Source organism: Pongo abelii, chromosome 23 (assembly GCF_028885655.2).
Source record: "Pongo abelii isolate AG06213 chromosome 23, NHGRI_mPonAbe1-v2.0_pri, whole genome shotgun sequence".
Lineage (NCBI taxonomy): Eukaryota > Metazoa > Chordata > Mammalia > Primates > Hominidae > Pongo > Pongo abelii.
The window spans coordinates 53,621,687-53,642,702 of NC_085929.1; the positions used below are offsets into that span (position 1 = coordinate 53,621,687).

The 21,016-nt window shown below is 43.6% G+C and overlaps 1 protein-coding gene across 1 annotated transcript in view; it reads left to right on the plus strand.

Moving 5' to 3' along the window:
• TBC1D22A (TBC1 domain family member 22A) overlaps positions 1–21,016 on the plus strand; it is a gene marked incomplete at its 5' end in the record, with an annotated part of 424,244 nt that overhangs the window by 321,864 nt on the left and 81,364 nt on the right.

Consider the following 21,016-nt stretch of genomic DNA (forward strand, 5'->3'; position numbering starts at 1 on the left):
CGTGGAGTGGCCTTCCCCTGAGAGCTTGCCTGGTATGTTTCAGATGCAGGGGCTCCTGTCTCTCCGTGCCTTGTGCACTTGGCCACACCCCTGTTAGCACCCCTGCCATTTCCCAGGGCCACTGTTGCAGGCACCCAGGGCGGTGCCTCACCTGGCTCTACATCCCACACCCTGTGCGGGGGGCCTAGCATGCTGGCAGCCTGCTAAGAGTTGGATAGGTATGTGGTGAGCACATGGCACCCCGATCCAATTTACTTGGTGTCCTGTCGGGCACGCTTGTGAATACCCGCCAGGCCTGTGTGTGGGTGGAGGCAGAACCTGCCCTCTGGCCATCGAGGCTGTGCCTCTTGACCATACATGTCATGCTGTGGTTCATCAGACCTGCCCTGCCTGTCTGCTGGGAGGGCCCGCGTGGAGCCTGGTTCATCAGACCTGCCCTGCCTGTCTGCTGGGAGGGCCCGCGTGGAGCCTGGTTCATCAGACCTGCCCTGCCTGTCTGCTGGGAGGGCCCGCATGGAGCCTCTTGCCCAGCTGCAGACAAGGGTGGGTGACCGGCCCCACACTCCTATATGAAGGATGGATGGCTCTGGGCAGCTTTTTGGTTCTGGGGTCAGATTTGAATGTAAAACTGAAAAGTTCTAAATTTATTAAAGGCTTTCTTTTGGGGCTGGAATATGCAATACATTTTCTGTCCCTCTCAATTCCCTCTTAAAATTTAATACTGCCGTAAAAATGATGGATAACAAATTATTCCAGGAAAAATGATACTGAAAGACTCTTTTAACTGTTGAAGCAGAAGTACAGACTTGGCGAAGAAATAGATGTGACCCAGAAAACTCACGAGGAAAGAGGAAATCATGTACTTTGTGGAAACCATATCCACATAATGTTGTTCCAGGCTGTAGAAAGCAACTATTTTTATTCCAGATATTGAAGCACAGAATCTATTTTGTGCCGCTGGTGCTTTTATTAACATAGTAACACTGTGTCTTTCTAGAATTGGGTGAGCAGCCTTCCCTGTTTGGAACACTGCAGAGGGAGACTGAACCCCACAACTGATATCGGAAGGCTCCGTGTGGATGCCTCTTCGAGGTGCCTTCCACAGAGCTCTGCCAGCATGCTGAGGCTGTGGGTAAAAACCATGAAGCCCCATAAATATGTACAATAATTGTGTGTACCCATAATCGTTAGAAATAAAAATTTAAAAAAACACATAAAACCACAAGGGCTCTGATTGTTGGGTCTAGGACTTCCCCGCTCCGACAGTGATGGTGGCAGAAACAAGGCCTGACAGCCAGACCCCAGGGCAGGCAGCAGGGAGGAAAACAGATTTGAAAATCAGACCAGACACTCATTTTCTGCAGAAGTCTGCGTGTAGTTAATACGTGGGCAAACAGCCCTTTGTTCCCTAGTAGGCCTTGAAGACACCACCCCATGGGAGCTTTCTAAAAAAGATAGTATTAAAAGACTATGATCCAGGCTGGGCATATTAGCACACACCTGTTATCTCAGCACTTTGGAAGGTTGAGGAGGGCAGATCACTTGAGTCTAGGAGTTTGAGGCCGGCCTGGGCAACATAGCAAGACCTGATCTCTCTACAAAAATTAGCTGAGTATGGTGGCATACACCTCTGGTCTCAGCTACTTGGGAGGCTGAGGTGGGAGGATCAGTCGGGCCCCGGAGGTTGAGGCTGCAGTGAGCTATGATCGCACCACTGAACTCTAGCCCGGGTGACAGTGAGACCCGCTGTCAAAAACAAAACAAAACAAAACACCCCACAAAGTATATAATTCAGACTTAATATCCTGACTGTTGTTTTTACTCCAAGGCAGTGAAGCAATGATGTGGATGATGCGTGTCCTAGTCCAGAGCGCCTCCCAGGCTAGGAATCCAAGCCAGGTTATGGCTTAAATGGAGACCGATGGAGCTGCTGGCTGAGATCGCCCGCACTGGCCTCTGCAGACTCCCTTGTTTTCCCTAATGTGTGTCAACACATCTATTAAGGGGAAAAGACTGCTCGGTATCAATGATTTCCACTTGGAAATGTCACCATGACAACTCAGGAGGTGCTGGAAGCAGGCACTTTGTTAATTCTGAGTCTTAACCCTTCCCAGGCAACTTCAAAACCTTTTCTCTGGAGAGAAATAGGCTTATTTAGGAAAGGCGTCTCTCATTGATCCTGAGCTACATCCACTGAAGTGAATAATGTACTTCTTTGTGCAGGTTTAGAAAAATAGATGCATACAATCTAATATCCCTTATTTGTACATTTTCATGTGAGATCTTTTGGAGTGCTTTTTGATAGCCAGCCCCTCGGGGACCTGGAAGTGGCACTGTCTGAATTCTGTTCTGTCAGTTCTATGAGGGACAGAAGCTCCATGTCATCTTGAGAGCCGTCCTACTGCCTTCCTGCCCAGTTCTTTTCACTGGCACCTCCATTGGCCATCAGATCAAGTCTGCACACCACAGCCTGGCTGTGAGGGTCCTTTTCATCCAGCCTCATTCATCAGTGTTCTTGTGAGCATCTACTCTGGGTTAGGCCCAGACCTCCTGGGTTAATCAGATTGAACAAAGGGGTGTAATAGAGAACCAAAGGGCCAGGTGTGGTGGCTCACGCCTGTAATCCCACCACTTTGGGAGGCCAAGGCAGGCTGATCACGAGGTCAGGAGATTGAGACCATCCTGGCTAGCACAGTGAAACCCTGTCTCTACTAAAAATACAAAAACTTAGCCAGGCATGGTGGTGGGCACCTGTAGTCCCAGCTGCTCGGGAGGCTGAGGCAGGAGAATGGCGTGAACCAGGGAGGCAGAGCTTGCAGTGAGCCAAGATCACACCACTGCAGTCCAGCCTGGGTGACAGAGTGAGATTCCGTCTCAAAAAAAAAAAAGAGAACCAAAGTACTAAACCAGGAGTTTGTGGGGACATAGATCCCTGCCTTGCTTCTTGTGTGTGTTGGGGGAGGCTTTGTAGGGTGCTGAGCTTTCAATATCATATATCACATGATCCTCAGAACTCCCAGAGATGCTGATGAAGCATCAAAAACAGACTTTCAGCCAGATAAGGGGGCCCATGCCTGTAATCCCAGCAACTCGGGAGGCTGAAGTGGTAGGATCGCTTGAGGCCAGGAGTTCAAGACCATCCTGGGCATATAGCAAAATCCCATCTCTCAATGTTAAAGGGTGACCACTAAATGAGTAGAAATAGAATATACAACTTCTAAATTAGTAGAGGGAAAAAGAGAGAGGAAGAAAACCTTGATCAATACAATAGAAGGCATAAAAGGAGAAGAAATATTTTTAAAAAGCAGTAAAAGTAAAAATCATGAATAAGATATTTTAAATAAATATTGAGATAGTTATTTAAATAAATGTAAATGGCCTAAATTTGCCAGTTAAAAGACAGTGATTTTTGAAAACTAAAATCCAACTATGTAGTATTCATGATTGACACACACACACACACACACACACACACACACACACACACACACGGACACAGAAAGTTTTGAATTTTATAAATGGAAAGAAATACAATAGGAAAATCATGACTAAAGAAAGTTGCAATAGCTACACTGATACCAGACAAAATTGATTTTAAGCCAAAATGTATTAGTGTTAGGAGATCTCTACATGATGATAAAATAAATAAGTCACTAGGGATATATGGCAGTTCTGAACGTATATGCACCTAAGAAGCTTAGCCTTACAGTATATTAGGTAAATGTTGCCAGAATTACAAGGACAGATTGACAAATCCGTAATCATTGTGGTAGATTTTATCTTACCTTTCTCATTAGTTGATAAGCCAACAAACAAAAAGTGAGAAGGCATAGAAGATTACAACAGTACAAAAACAAGCTTAATTGAATGGTTGTATATAGAAGTCTGCACCTGAAAACAGAGAATAACGTGAAGCATTTGTAAAAGTTGAGCACATGGAAGGCCATAGCAAGTCTCAACAAATTCCAGCAAATTGGGACTGATATATATGTCATATATAACATCATATATATAACATATATGTCATGTATCACATATAACATGTATCACATATGCCATATATGCCACATATAACATATATGTCATACATGTCACATATAACATGTCATATATATCACATATATGTCATAACATCACATATGTCATATATCATATATAACATATGTCGTATATCATATATAACATATATATCATATAAAACACATCACATATCACATATATATCATATAACATATCATATAACACATATATCATATATAACATATATATCATATATAACATATATATCTCATATATAACATAAATATGTCATATATATATGTTTTCCCATGGTGCATTTAAAATAGAAACCAGTAATACACAGAGAACAACAATAACCAATCCCCTGCATTTGGACATTTTAAAATGCACTTTTTAAATAATTGAACAGTGTTTTGGTAGATGGTTAGGTATTTATTAAATAAATCTGGCAGATTGGAGTTTTGCAGGCCAGGGAAACTATGTGAGGACTGGTTTATCTCCTGCATTTCCTTCCACTTGTTCTCCCTCCCATTTTTCATGTTCATTCTCCCCTCTGACCTCTGTTATTGGTCTCCCCATTTGTGATAGTTCAGTTTGCTTTGACTGCATGTAGCAGGTGGGGGAAAACAACAACAACAACAACAAACAAGTTAAAACAGAATATCATCTCCCTGTCACAAGAGTAGAGTGTAGAGGTAGACATCTATGGGACTGTAAGATCATTGGTGGCACACATCTTGGTGCTCTGATCCTCTTAATGTGCTACCTCATAGTCCATAAGGGCAGCTTGAGTTCCAGCCATCATGTCAGTATCCCAGCTAGCAGGAAAGAGGAAGTGGTAAAGAAGGGCATCATGCCTCCTTCACTGAAGGATGCGTCCTGAATATTGCCTGTACTTCTGCCTGCGTATTATTGGCAAAACGTAATCACATGGCTGTACTTAGCTGAAAAGGAGACTGGGCACATGACCACTTGTTCCTGGTGCCAATGGCTCAGCTAAAAATTGTGGATTCTCTTATTGAAGAAGAAGGGGAGAATGAGTATTTCGTCGGAAGCTGGCAGACTTGGCCACATCATTCCACTGGCCATTCCCCAACTCTCTGTGTGCATTCACTACTCTTGTACCTACTATCTCCTCTGCCTAGACATCTTTTCCTCTTTCTCTGGTGAGTGTGGACTCTTTCTGGTGACTCAGTCTTCACCAGTATGTGAGTTCTGGCTTGGGATGTGACTTACTTGTGGCTAAGGGCAGTTTGTCCCTTTAACTTGTGATCCCAGGTTGCTGTGGCTCCAGAGTTGTCTGCAGTACTTACCTTTCCCCAAGGCCTGGCAGCAAGCCCTCCCGCCCTATTGGAAGTGGTTTCTTATTGCTTTGGTTCCGCTGGGGGGTCTGAAAGGTCTGTGTTCAAGTTCCAGCTCTATGCCCGGTGACCTTTAGTTGCACATTGAGTATTTATGGTGCTCTTTCTATGTGCCTGGAGCTGTTGTAAGTAAGGAGCCCAGCAATGAGGTGCTCACACTCTGGTGGGAAGTGAGACAAGTGAAGAGGCAGTTGCACTGCAGAGCGCTGAAGGCTGTGGTGGCAGAAGGATGGGGACCATGGGAGCAGTGAGCAGGGCCATTGGGCTTAGTCTGAGGGGTCAGAAAAGGCTTTCTGGGATAAAGCTCATTTTGTGGCTTATTTTCCTGAACCTGTGTCTTCATTTTTAAAATGGGATAGGAATGCCTGTGTACCATGATTTGAAAAGGTTAAAAGAATTTGTACAGAACTTGGCCCACAGTATGTACTCAGCACCTCACAGTTTTCTTTTTCTGCTCTCCTCATTTGCGCTCCTTCCTGGAATGGTTGTCTCAGTGTTTCCTTGCCTTGCCCAGCAGCATCTTGTATTTAGCACTTGAATTTTACAGAACTTGGCCATACATGCTCATCTGTTACATCAGTGTTCTGGATCTCCATGCCAGGCCCGTCCACGGAGTCACTCTGTTTGATCCCCCCAGACACCCTTGAGGGGGTAGAAAGTGTGATTTCAGGTTTTGTGGATGAGCAGGCTCTCACTTGGTAAAAGTATGTGGCAGTGCCATGGAGAGAAACAGGGAGAAGCCTGCTCTCCTGGCTCTGAGCTCACTCCTCTTCCCTCTGCCCTTGGTCTTTGTGTCACCTCTCTCCCTGGATGGACGTGAGTGTGTTTCAATCTATACTGTAAGATTTTTGCTTTTAAAATAAATGTAGAAAAAGGGTGAGAATTGCAACCATGTATGCAAGTGTGGCCCCCTCCTTGGAGAGCTGAGGCAGGTGAGAATGGCTGACATGGAACAGCTCCATGCCCCCGCTCCCTTACCTGTAAGACACTGCTGGTGGTAGGATCCACTTCATGAGACCATTGTGAGGAGGAAACCAAATGGAATAGTGAATGTAAAGCGCTTAGCACAGTTGTGGCATGCAGTACCATGTCACAGGTCAGAGCTATAGCGTGTAGTTGCTATCAGTGTGATTCTTACCATCGAGGTTTAGGGAACCTACCACCCCATATACAATCCTTTTGTTGCACCCATTTTTGCTGATCATCCAGTGTCTGCTGCATTACCTGTGGTGACAGTGAACCCATTACTCACAAGGCAGCCTCTTCCATTATTAATTGGTTCTAGTTAAGAAGGCTTCCCTTACATTCATCTAAAGTCTATCACATGGTAGGAATGCTCCCACAGAGGTTGGTTTTCTCCTCAGGAGCTGCTGTAGTATGATAGAGAGTATTGGGGTGGAAAGGCTCACAGAAGGACATGGACCGATTCCGTCAGTTTACAGAGCTCTCAGTTACAGTGTCCTCAACTGTGCAGAGCTTCTCTCTTTGCCCTCTCTAAACACCCTGTATATATACGAACAAGAGAGCGCTACTGTACATGGCTTGGGGCTTGTTATGGTTGAGTGGGTAAGTGAGAGTGTAGAGCAGACAACTTTTTTTTTTTTTTTTTTTTTGAGACAAGGTCTTACTCTGTTGCCCAGGCTGGAGTGCAGTGGCACGATCTTGGCTCACTGCAGCCTCCGCCTCCCAGGTTCAAGCAATTCTCCTGTCTTAGCCTTCCTAGTAACTGGGATTACAGGCACCTGCCACCACGCCTGGCTAACTTTTGTATTTTTAGTAGAGACGGGGTTTCACCATGTTGGCCAGGCTGGTCTTGAACTCCTGACCTTAGGTGATCCACCTGCCTTGGCCTCCCAAAGTGCTGGGATTACAGACTTGAGCCACCGCGCCCGGCCGGCACAGACATCTTGATAAAGAAAAACTGAAGTTTCATTTCTAGTAGGTTGGTGAAATAGCTACCTTCCCATGGAAAAGAAATAAAAATGCTAGAAAATAGCATTTATAATAGCACAGGGAAGGGGTAAATGGAAGTAAACTCTTGTAAGGTTCTTATATTTAAGTGGTGCAAAGTAACTGAAGATAAATTCAGATGAGGTAAGGATGTATTCTATAAACCCTAGAGCAACCACTAGCAAAATAAAACATAGGTGTAAAATCCTAGTAGAGAAGATAAAATGGAGTACTGCAAGATATTTGATTGATCCAAAAGAGGTCTGGAAGTGTAGGAAAAAAGAGGAGCACAGAAGAGAACATCAAAAGCAATAGCAATATAGTAGACTTACACTTAATCATATCAACAGTTATGTTAGATATAAATGGATTAAATACTTCAATTAAAAGACTGAGATTGTAAGTGAATAGACAAGCAAGATCCAACTTTGTGCTGTTTGCAGATGAAGCACTTTACATATAATAACACGGATAGGAAAAATGATTTTTAAAAGGTGTATCAATGCAAATACTAGTCAGTAGAAGGCTGGCTACATTAATATCAAATTAGGGAGACTGCAAGACATACTTTGGCATACTACCACAGCTAAAGAAGGGCTTTTTTCTTTTTAATGATAAAAGGTCTGTTAACCAAAAACTTATAAAGTACCCTAAATGTGTTAACAAGATTTCTAATTACATGAAGCACAAATGGACAGACTTGAAGGGAGTAGATAAACTAGTTATAACCAGAGATTTTTACTTTTGTTTCTCAGTCATTGATGGCATGAATAGACCAAAAATCAGTAAAAGTATATTTGATTTAAATAAAATTATGAAGTAGCTTGCTTGATCTCATTGACATTTATAGAATACTACATTCAACAATGGCAGATACCCAACAACATTCTTTGCAAGTACTCAGTAACGAATCACCATTATTTCCTGGGCCATAAGACAGTCTGAAAGTTTTAAAGGATCGAAGTTATATGGAGTATGTTATCTAACTCTAATAGGATTAAGTTAGAAATCAATCAGAAAGATAAAAATCTCAAAATTTTTGAAAATTAAGCAGCATGTTTTTAAATAATCCTCGATTCAAAGAAGTCAAAGGGAAAAGATTTTTTTTTTAACTGAATGGATTATAAAAATGTAACCTTTGAATTTGTGGGTTATAGCTAAAGCAGTGCTTGGGGAGCTAACCATATACCTGTGGGGAAAAAAAAAAAATATATATATATATAAAAAAATACATATATATGAATGAAAAGAAGAAGGACTTAAAATCAGGAATTTTAGTTTTTACCTTTAGAAGCCAGTAAAAGAAGAGGAAATTAAACCCAAAGGAAGTAGAGGGAAGGAAATGAAAATGAAAAGAAAAGAAATCAATGAAATAGAAAATGGGCAAGCAATAGAGGAGATCAACAAAATAAAAAAATCAGTAACATTGAAACGTCTTGGCTGGGCGTGGTGGCTCACACCAGTAATCCCAGCACTTTGGGAGGCCGAGGCAGGCAGATCATGAGGTCAGGAGATCGAGACCATCCTGGCTAACACAGTGAAACCCCGTCTCTACTAAAAATACGAAAAATTAGCCGGGTGTTGTGGTGTGCGCCTGTAGTCCCAGCTACTGTGGAGGCTGAGGCAGGAGAATGGTGTGAACCTGTGAGGCGGAGCTTGCAGTGAGCCGAGATTGCGCCACTGCACTGCAGCCTGGGTGACAGATTAAGACCTTGTCTCAAAACAACAACAACAACAACATTGAAACATCTCCAGCTGGTCTAATCCAAGAAGAGACAGAAAAAAATATTACAAATATCATGAATAAAAGAAGGGACATCACTACAGATCCCACAGAAATTAAAAAGATAAAATAATATTAACAATTTTATAACAATAATCTTAACCTAGATAAAGTGGACAAATCCCATGAAGTATACAAATGATCGAGCTTTGTGCAAGCATAACTCAGCTACCAAGATGAGAAAAAGACATTTTAAGAAAATTAGAAACCACCATCTTTCACTAACATAGATGTAAAAATCCTTGGCAAAGTGTTAACAAATTAAATCAAGTAACATACAAAAATGATAGTACATTGGGCCGGGCGCGGTGGCTCACGCCTATAATCCCAGCACTTTGGGAGGCCGAGCCGGGTGGATCACCTGAGGTTGGGAGTTTGAGACCAGCCTGACCAACATGGAGAAACCCCATCTCTACTAAAAATACAAAATTAGCCAGGCGTGGTGGCGCATGCCTGTAATCCCAGCTAGTAGGGAGGCTGAGGCAGGAGAATCGCTTGAACCTGGGAGGCGGAGGTTGCGGTGAGCCAAGATCGTGCCCATTGCACTCCAGCCTGGGCGACAAGCGCGAAACTCCGTCTCAAAAAAAAAAAAAAGACAGTACACACCGAGTAGTATTTGCTCTAGACTTGCAAGGTTGCTTTACCCTTCCAAAATCTACCCATGTGACTGACCACATTAACAGAATAAAGGGGAAAACCATATGACCATGTCAAGAGATGCAGAAATAGCATTTGACAAAATTCAGCACCCACCATGGTAGGAACACTCCATAAACTAGGAGTAGAAGGGCACTTCCTCAGTGTTGAAAGACACTCATAGAGTCTCACATCTTGCATCATAATTAGTGGTGAAGTTATCAAGTGCTTTTCCCCCTAAGGTGAGAACAAGGCAAGAATTCTGCTCTCACTACTTCTGTTCAGTATTGCTCTGGGGAGTGTAGCTGGGGCCCTCAGTGACGAAAGTGAAATAAAAGACATGAGGATTGACAAGGAAAAAGCTCAGTTGTCCTTTGGATTATATAGATAGAAAAAATTTAATAATCTACCAGAAAAAGTGGATGCAGGTTATAAGGTTAATACAGAAAACTCAAATGTATTTCTGTATATTAGCAATAAAGAATTGGAAAACAAAATTTAGAAGTTGATATCATTTATAACAACATTAAAAATCCTAAAAATACTTAGGGATAAATTTAAAACTACTCAAGATCTTTACATTAAAAACTGCAAGACAGTGCTGAGAGAAATAGAAAAAAGATGTAAACATATGGTGAGATGTACCATGTTTTATGAGTACAAAGACTTAACACTGTTAAAATATTAATTGTTGGCTGGGCACGGTTGCTCATGCTTGTAATCCCAGCAATTTGGGAGGACGAGGCAGGTGGATCACCTGAGGTCAGGAGTTCAAGACCAGCCTGGCCAAGGTGGTGAAACTCCGTCTCTACTAAAAATACAAAGATTAGCCAGGCGTGGTGGCGCATGCCTGTAGTCCCAGCTACTTGGGAGGCTGAGGCAGAAGAATCGCTTGAACCCAGGAGGCGGAGGTTGCAGTGAGCCAAGATCATGCCATTGCACTCCAGCCTGGGCGACAGAGCAAGGCTCTGTCTCAAAAATAAAAAAAAAATTAACTGTCCCCAAATTGATTTTTAAAGTCAGTGAAATCCTAATCAGATTCCTACTAACCTTTATTATAGGCACAAATCAATTTATTCTAAAATTTATGTGGAAATGCAAAGGATTCGAATTAATAAAATTTACAAAGTTTTTTAAAAGAACAACTAAGTTTGAGAACTTCTTGATTTTAGGATTTCCTACAGAGCTGCAGTTATCAGGACAGTGTGGCATTAACATAAGGATAGATAATAGAATAATGGAATCGAGTAGAGATCTGAATAGTCAAAGGACAGGGAGGATATATTTATAATATATACATCTGACAAAGTACCCATATCAAGGATATATAAAAACTCCTATAGCTTAACATTACAAATAGCCCAACTTAAAAGTGGACAAAAGGTTCAGATAGACACTGCATAGCAGAAGATATTCTAATAGCCAACAAACACTTGAAAAAGTACTCAACCTTATCAGTCATCAAGGAAATTCAAATTACAACCACAAACAAGGTACTACTGCACGCTCTCCAGAATGACTAAAAATAAAAGAACCGACATCACTAAAAGTTGGCAAGTATGTGCCTCAGCCAGAAGCCCCAGGCACAGCTGATGGGAATGTTAAGTGGTACCACCACTTTGGAAAACTGGCACTTTCTTATAAAACTAAACAAACTCCGTTCCTAGGTACGTGCACGAGAACTGAACATTTATGTCCACAAAAAAGCACTTGTACCAGAATGTTCATAGCAGCTTTATTCGTACCAGCCAAAACCTGGAAACAATGCAAATATATGTCAACAAGGGAATGGATTAACAAATTCATACCGAGCAGTGCTGTTCAGTGACAATGTGGATGAATCTCAGAAACATTTTAAACCAGCAAGAGAAAACTGCAAGAGAGAACATACCACCTGATTTCACTTACACGAAGTTCTAGAACTGACAAAAACTAATCAATAGTAATAGAAATCAAAATGGTGGTTTCCTCTAGTTAGCCGTGGGCAGTGCGGGATTGCTGGCAGAAGGACATTTATATATCTTGATAGGGATGTGGATTCCACTAGTATATTCAATTAGCAAAACTCAGCAAATAGTTTGCTTAGATCTCTGTATTTTAAATTATACATCAGAAAAAACTATTAAAATCATTTAAAATGATGAAATCTAGAAATACTTAGAAGACACACACACGAGTCAAAACATGAACCCAAAGTAACTGGCATCCTCGTCCTGTTTTCCAAATCTGGTTAACCTGACCTTCCGTGTGCGAGACCATCTCGAGTACTTGGGACAAAAGGAAATGGTCACGGTTCACCCCAGGTAGTGAGGCTGAGGGGAGAACCCTCTAAATAAAGCCGTCAGCTCAGAAGACGCCGTCCTCAGTGAGGCTGTGTTGGGAGCAACTCCTGCCCAGCCCCAGGGAAGGCTCCTTACCCTTGTGCTGAGCTCTGTGAATCTGTCTGTGAGTGAGGCTTTGGCAGACCCTTTGCTTAAGGGTGAAAGATAAATTATCACTTTAGGGAGGTAGGGTAGTAAGAACCATCCCACACACTGGTGGGAAGATATTCAAATGGCCAATAAACACTTGAAGAAGTACTCAACATTACTCATCAAGGGTATATTAAAACCACAGTGAGATACTACTGCACGCCCACCAGAATGGCTGACAACGAAAGGATTGACAACTCTAAATGCTAGCAAATGTGTAGCACAGCCAGAAGCCCCAGGCATGCGGAAATGCGAAGGATTCAAGTTAATAAAATTTACAAAATTTTGTAAATTTTGTAAGAGGCAAAATAGGAGTGATAGTATTTGGATTTACCAGTGTATGCTGTTAAAATCAACTGCAAAAAGGAATTTGGCTTCACCAGGGAGAGTTGATGAGGTGCATTCTTTACGATCCATGTATTCCACACTTAAGTCATATGCAGTCAGAGCTGCACTGTCTAGTAATGGTGGCCACTTAGCCACATGCAGTTGTTTAAATGAATAGATTGAAACATGACATTTCTCAGTCACACTCGTCACAGTTCAGATACTGCAGACCCATCTGTGGCCGGCGGCTACAGTATTGGGCAGCACAGACGTAGACCTTCCCATCATTGCAGAATTCTTTCCGAGGTGCCGCTTGAGAGCACTGATTCTCCAGGGGTGATGACTGGACCAGCAGCTTCTGCATCAGCAGGATGTTGCTAGGTGCATCAACAGGATACTGCGTTTCTGTTAGAAATGCAAATGCATGAGTCTCATTCCTGAGTGATCTGCTGAGTCAGAGATGTAGGAGGCGGGGCCCCCAGCAGGCTGTGCTTAACAAGCACTCCAGGTGGTTCTGGAGCACGCAGCAGTTGAGAGCCACTGCTCTAGAGGGACTCTTGAAAATGTGCATGCGGATTCCTGTAGTCCTGATTTTTAATAGCAAGAAAGGAGCAGAACCTCAGTATTCAACAATAGAATGGATAAACTGTGGAGTATTGTTGGGGAAATGAAAATTAATAATAGTCTGCAGCTACACGAAGTAATGTGAATATATGAAAAGTCCCTGATGAATACATAGTTTATGCTTATCCTCATCTAAAATTCAAAACCAGAAGAAAACAGGTATGGTACAAAGATAGAGAAAAGTGAGGAAATGATAAATGCACAATTAAGGACAGTGTTTACCTTGAAAGGATTAGAATCTTGTGGAAATGGCTGACTTCAGGGGAAATTACCAATCCAGAGGTTCATTTTCTTCTTAAACAATAGATGGTAATTCTGAAGGTTCTTGGACTATTGGCATTCTTTTACTTTCATATTAAAAAAATATTTTGAGGCCAGGCATGGTGGCTCACACCTGTAATCCCAGCACTTTGGGAGGCCGAGGCAGGCGGATCACCTGAAGGTCAGGAGTTTGAGACCAGCCTGGCCAACATAATGAAACTCTGTCTCTACTAAAAATACAAAAATTAGCCGGGTATGGTGGCGTGTGCCTGTAATTCCAGCTACACGGAGGCTGAGGCATGAGAATTGCTTGAACCCAGGAGGCGGAGTTTGCAGTGAGCCGAGATCATGCCACTGCATTCCAGTCTGGGTGATAGAGCAAGACTCTGTCTCAGAAATATATAAATAAATTGATATTAACTCAATATTTAAACCATTTAAAACTGTAAAAATATCAGTTTTTGGTTGATCATGAATTTTTTCCAGAAAGTAACATAGAGCACCAAAAATATTCCTTTATCTATGGATTAGATAAATATTTTATTCATGCAATCTTAGAGTTGCCAATTTTTGCTTGAACTTTCCATCTTAGCATTTATTATTAGGCATGGAAGGATTAGAAGTAAAATGCTGGGCAGAGCTCTCCCAATCAAACTTGAGCTACAGGCAAAGTAGGAGTGATAGTATTCAGATTAAAAAATGACTAAGGAAAATTGCATTAAGTTAATTACATAGAGCCATTTTATTGTAGTAAAACAATATTAAATATATATGTCAGAAGTCGTCAAGATAAGAAAACAGAAAGCCAAAATCTGATAGAAAGATTACAGTTGCAATAGAGAAGTTTAATTCTGTCTTATCAGTGTGTGAGTTATCAAATAGGAAAAAAAAGGGCCAAGGATTCAAATAATATAGTTTTATGGTCAAATTAATATTTGTTCACTGGGAATCCAGAGATGGGAGAATAGCTAGACTTTTTAGAAGAAATCACACTGCCGTCTACATTCATGCACACAGATGCACTTGCTGTCCACCCACACGTACATGTGCAATGATGAATGTGCAGTGCAAACCAGATTAAATTGTGATGTAAACAGTTAAGTTAAAACCATGTGCTTAGATTAAGCATTTGAAGCATGCCAGTGCCCACTAGAATCAAGAATTTAGTAGAATGTGTGAAATGTCACATTTCACTGTTGTGTCAGGACATGTCCATTGGGCACTGTAGCCCAACACTCTTCTGGTAGCGCTGTGGCTCCCATATGTACCATTTTCTACCATAAAATTAAAACTGTAGCCATGGCTGGCTGAGTGTGGTGGCTCACGCCTGTGATCCCAGCACTTTGGGAGGCCGAGGCGGGTGAATCATCTGAGGTTGGGAGTTTGAGATCAGCCTGGAGAAACCCTGTCTCTACTAAAAATACAAAATTAGCCGGGCGTGGTGGCGGGTGCCTGTAATCCCAGCTAGTCAGGAGGCTGAGGCAGGAGAATCGCTTAAACCTGGGAGGTGGAGGTTGCGGTGAGCTGAGATCGTGCCATTGCACTCCAGCCTGGGCGATGAGTGAAACCCCATCTCAAACAAAAAAACGAACAAACTAAAAACAAACTGTAGCCTTAATCTGGGTAAAGGGTCCAGGGGCATTGCTTTGTGTTGTTTCCTACAACTACGTATGAAGCTACAATTATTTCAGGATAAAAGTTTAATAAAGTGTTCTCCTCCCTCTATATACTAACAGTGTATACGTGATAGTATTTTATCATAGGTAATATTATCTAATGTCCAATAGCAGAGAGCTGTCAGCCTGTGGGGACTTTCCTTGTACGGTGAGAGGAAAGGAGGGCAGACAGCCGGGAGGGGAGCACAGTGCGGCAGCAGGGCGGATGCAGGGACCCAGCAAGAGTGAGCACAGATGGGCGGTTCACACACTCTAGCAAGTAGCATATGCCTGGACAACTGTTGGCCCAGGAGCCATCCAAAAGATTAGTTGGAGAAAAGAAAAAATGCCGTATCTACAGGCCTCTTCATTGTAGCACTGTTTGCAATACAATAGCAAAAGACAGATATCCATCAATGTGAAACTGGCTGAATGAGCTGCTCTACACCTGCCACCCCGCACCTGGAGTTCTGCATGGGGCTGAAAGGAATGTGGATGCTCTGTCTGCAGCTAGTGAACTCTTGGTTGCCTCACTGTTTACTGGAGGTGCAAGGTGCAGAACCATGTGTGTCATATCCCATCACTTATCTGTTGATTGGTTGGCAGAGTATGAGCGTACACACATACGCATGTGCACACAAACTTTCCTATTTGCTTATATTACAAACCGAACAAAATTAATGAAAGAATAAACCAGAAACCAATGAAAAAGGGTTATAGTCTATATGGGGAAGATGAGATACAAAGGGTCAGATCTGAAGCCTGACTTCTCTTCTCTGAATGTACCTTGTTTTATAGTTTTTTACTTTGAATCATGTATTGCTTTACATAATTATAAAGCCAAACCAAACCCAAATCAGAAAGCTATTCTTAAAAAGCAAGAACAAAATCAAATGAAAAGAGAACCTAAACTATGTATCAAGTCAGTACTTTAATCACACAGAGAAAAATGACTTCAAATAGACTTTGAAGCAATTTGAATGTACAGCCCCGGTAGGATATATCTTAAGCAAAAAATAATTGCAAAAGTTTTCAAACTTCAGTTTGTTGGTAATATTATTAGTACTGTTTGAAACTATGACTTATATACCTACTTATTGAAATACATATTTGCACAGAGATCTATTAAGACAAAGCAGATAAGTAATTATGATAATGTTAGAGGAACCACAAATTCTAACATAAAAGAGAATCAAGCATAAAATCAAAGGAGTAAAACACCCATAAGCTTAAATATGAATTAAGATTCAATATAGCCAGGCATGGTGGCTCATGCCTGTAATCCCAGCACTTTAGGAGGCTGAGGCGGGTGGATCATGAGGTCAGAAGATCGAGACCATCCCAGCTAACACGGTGAAACCCCGTCTCTACTGAAAATACAAAATTAGCCGGGCGCGGTGGCGGACGCCTGTAGTTCCAGCTACGCAGGAGGCTGAGACAGGAGAATGGCGTGAACCCGGGAGGCGGAGGTTGCAGTGAGCCAAGATTGCACCACTGCACTCCAGCCTGGGCAACAGAGCAAGACTCTGTCTCAAATAAAAAAATAATAATAAAAAAAACAAAAAAAAGATTCAATATGAGCTTGTGATGGATTCTGCCCTTTGGAAAAATAACCTCTTATCTCCTGGCTCTGACCACTGAAAATTATTGGACCCAGTTACCAACCCAGTGAAAATGAGCACCCTGAGGAGTCCTTAAGCCGTTTCCCATGAGAAGAAACCAAGGCTCCTTAGAGAAACGTTTGATGCCAGGAAATGTTTCAGATGAATCTGGAACGTCTAGTCGTACAGAAAGCAAGGAACTTCTCATAGACTCTTGGGGTCGTGCCAAGAGCCCAATTTAAAGGGACCCCCTCTAGCCAGAAATAGGAAAATGAAGCATCAGAAAGAATTATGATGGCAGTTTATTAGAACATACCAAGAATGTTAAAGTCTATAAATTCATAATAACGTCTAAGTAAAGCCCTTACTAGTTCACCCGTGAAGGTTGCTAGGGCACCCACTGGTAAATAAAAGGAAAGAGTCCAGCAAGTATTCTATTTTCCTGGTAATCAATTTTTTTTTTTTTTTGAGGGCAAGTTATTCCTTATGGAAGAACTGTGGCTGTAAATGGAGAGGCAGTGAAAGAATTGTAGCGTCACCCTAATGAAATGAGTCGAGCCAGTGCTCACCAGTAGCATTCAGAACCATGAGAGGGAGCTTGCAGGGGACTTGGTGATGGATGGTTCCTCTGGGTAACACCTGGACCTGCCGATCAATCACAGCATCACCAGGAAGGAGACCCCAGACATTTCATGCCTTCTGATGCGGTGAAATATGAAGGCCACAGCTCCAGCAGCGAAGCATTCTCGCACGCACGCAGATCCCATCTGCATTGGATCCAGCCTTTAGACCTCAGTCCCTCTTGCAGGGAGTACCAGGGAAGGGGGAAACGGATGGAACTCAGCAGGGGAATAAACTAGCCAGAACTAGAGTGTGAAACATCCCACATGGCCGTGACCAGATTGCTTCCACAAAAGCAGGACAGAGAAGCAAGAAAGAGGAGGGCATTGGAGATTTTAAATGAGCGAGAGAGTTGGCTCTCAGATGCGTTGTGTATGTGTCATTTGGAGACTGATGAGAACAAAGTGACAGCAGAAAGACACATGATCGGGAGGCGTGCAGGATCACATTAAGGAATCATGGTTAATTGTTTTGATGTAATAATAAGCTTGTGATTATGTGTCTAAGTTGTTATCTCTGAGAGAAGCTATTTACGGTTGAAATGTGATGTCTGGGATTTGCTTTAGAATAACGTAGCAGCATGTGGGCAGAGCAGGGGTTGGTAATAAATGGCATTGGCCAAATATTGATCATTGTGAATCCTGAGTGATGGATGCAGGGGTGTCTTTCTACTATGCTTTTTACTTTGGGGAATTCTTGAAAAGTCTTATTTGAAAATGGTTTTACACATCACACCACACATAGACATACTCAGTCCATGCGCAGACATGTGCACACAAAGGCGGAAAGCCTGGCCTGGGTGAGCTCGTGTGGGAGGAGTGAGGCTGGCAGGATGGGAGGTGTCACTCTAGTCACCAGGGTGGGAAGCTGGAGGTGACAAGGGGACAGTTTGACTGTCTTAAAGATCCTGTCTTGTTTCTTATTGTTGTGCAGAACCTGTATAATTTTCCTTGTTTTAGCTCGTAAGAAATTCTTCTCACTGTTCCATTTTCTGTTAAATCTAAGAATTCCCTGGCTAATGGTTATTAGGTGAATGTGGATTCTTTTTGTTCAAATTAGTTCAATAAGACTTTTATTCACAAGTCTTATTCACAGCCTAACTTACAAGGGGACAGGTTGAAGTGTTTGCTCAAGGTTGATGGTGGGAGGTCCTTGTAAATGCTCAGTCATCAGTGATAAACAGAGGTCAGAACAGCCCAGTGTGAAGCCTCCGGGGACGTGAACAGTCCGGAACTTTAGCGTGGCATTCGCTCACCCGCTGGATGTCTGTATCATTTCCCCAGGCCCCGCCGTGTGCAGCAGTCCTGTGCTAGGTCTGTGGGGTCCCAGAGGGGTGGGGGGGTCCTCATCTCTAGAAGCTTATACCCCAGCAAAGTGGTTCTGCAGCTCCACCTCACCTGGCAGTCACCTTGGGAGCCTGTGAAAGATGAAGATTCCGGGGCTTGCCACCCATTCTCATGCTAGGAAAGGCTGGCATCCGCCAGCTCATCTCCCCACCCGGCACACACTGAGCTGGGCAGGAATGACAAGGACATAGGCACAGGAGACCCAGTCCCAGCCCAGGGAGTGCTCAGACAGACGGGGCATCTTGGAGGTGCTTAGACGTTTCTGTCTGGACGCCACTCCAGGGTGGATGTGCTCGTCCCCTACTGCCGCTCTGCCCCGTGTTCCAGCAGCCGAGTAACTTCGGGAAGTCCCAGTCAGTGCTGTCAGAAACCCAACATGCATGCCCTTTACTGTCCTGTTTAGAAAATGAGCAGCTGTGTCCCCTCTCCAGGTGGATGCTAGGCCTGCAGAAGCTCTCCTGGGGGTGTCCAGTGGTGGGCCCCGGTAGCCACAGCCTCTGCTTCCTCAGCGTCCCCTTCGTTTGCCTGCTCCAGGTCTGACTCATTTGCAGTTGACAGTAGCAGGGAGGGGGTGGCTGCGTGTTGATAGAGACAGGCACGAGAAGTCGTCTTTGGGGGAGTGGCCTCGCTGAGCTTCTTCTCAGGTCCTGTGCACCTGGCAGGCTGCTTCAACCTTCACAAAGCAGTGCTCTTGAACTGAGGACCCCACAGGTCTGGGTCTCAGAGGTCCTGAGACCTTTAGAGTTTATCCAGCTCGACTCTTCCTTTTTCCAGCTGAGGAAACTGAGCTTAATTTGCACCTAAGCTGTCTGTCTGTTTTGAGGAATTTTCAGTTTAGTGTTCACAGTGAGACAGGTATTAACACACCGTAGGCTTCACCATTCTCTTAATCACCTATTTTGGGTACAGAGCTCTGTGATATGGTGATATGCACTCAATGTCATCTGTAATTCTTACCATCATTTGTACTGGAAAGTGTGTACTCATGTACTGGACATCATGATTGCCATCTTACAGATGAGCAGTTGGAAGCTGAGGCAGAGACGTCAGTTTGCCCTGCACCATACAGGGACCATATGGGGTGGGAGTTGTGGGCCAGGCCTGAGTTCAGTGCCCTTGCTCTTTCCACAAGAACAGAAGAGGGCACGCTGTGTACCTGTGTCTCAGCTGTGCACTGGAGGGATGTTGGAGCAGGGCGCCTTACCCTGGCCTCAGGAGTCCCTGTGGGGGAAGCGAGTACCCAGAGGCATGCACTGTGTGTGGGTGTCCTGATAGATTGCAGGGGGAATACAGCCCCAGAGCACAGGACAGAGCGGTATGGAGGGAGTCTGCAGCAGCCCAGAGTGTCTCAGTGAAGAGGGACAGGACTCACCATAAGGGATGGGGCCTTGGGGGGGTGGTGGCGGAAGAAGGCACTTCCCAGGCTGGGAGAGCAGGAATGAGTCCCAGGAGAGAGTGGACGAGGATGCCCAGGAGTGGAAACTGGAGTGGAGGGGCTTGGTGGGCACCTTGCATGCATGCCCTGGGAGCAGGCTGCAGGCCACACACTGGTGTGCACAGGGGTGAGCCCGTGTGTATGTCTGTGTGGCTGATGCAGGCCTGTGAGCCTCAGCCTGTGGACATGCCCACCGGCAGGCCTCACAAGTCATTGCAGGGCTGGGGACAGGATGTGGGTCGCTCACTGAGAGCTGCCCCACACTTACTCCTTCTCTGACCCCTATGCTGTTTTAGCTAAGTTCAGTCTACAGAGAGAGTTGAGGCTTTGACGTATTAACTGGTGTGATGTCATTTCTTGCTTCAAAGAAACAATAATCAGGGCTCACAGTGGTTCTCTTCCCTTTGAATTTGCCAAGAACATCCTTGACAAAAATTAAGAAAACAGCGAAGTTCATCAGTTTGGACAGGATAGCAAAAGTACCTTTAGAGTGGTGCTCACAGACCACATGGTGATACAGCATTTTCTAGAAATGCTGAGTCATCAGACATGGAATGTTGAGATTTGGGAAATGGGAGGAGGAGCATTGAGGGCGGCTGAGGTTAGCAGCAGAAAGTTAATCCTTCTTGCAACTTAGTGGCATCTCTGGCCCCCACAGTCTACTTGAGCTTGTATAATTCATGAAGTTTTGACAGAGCAGCATTAAAAGGATGTCTTTGATTTCATCCATAAAGGAGATAGGCGTTTGCAGGTGGTGCGGTACTTGTGACGGGAGCTTGTGAAGTGAGCCGCCTCCCTGATGTGTCTTGGCGGCCAGCGGGCCCTGTGATCCTGCACCGAGTCTCCTGTGGTCTGCTCTAAGCGCCTGCTGGTGACCTTGCATCTCTCCTCAGACCCTTGCTAAAATATGTAAATCAAGGTCATT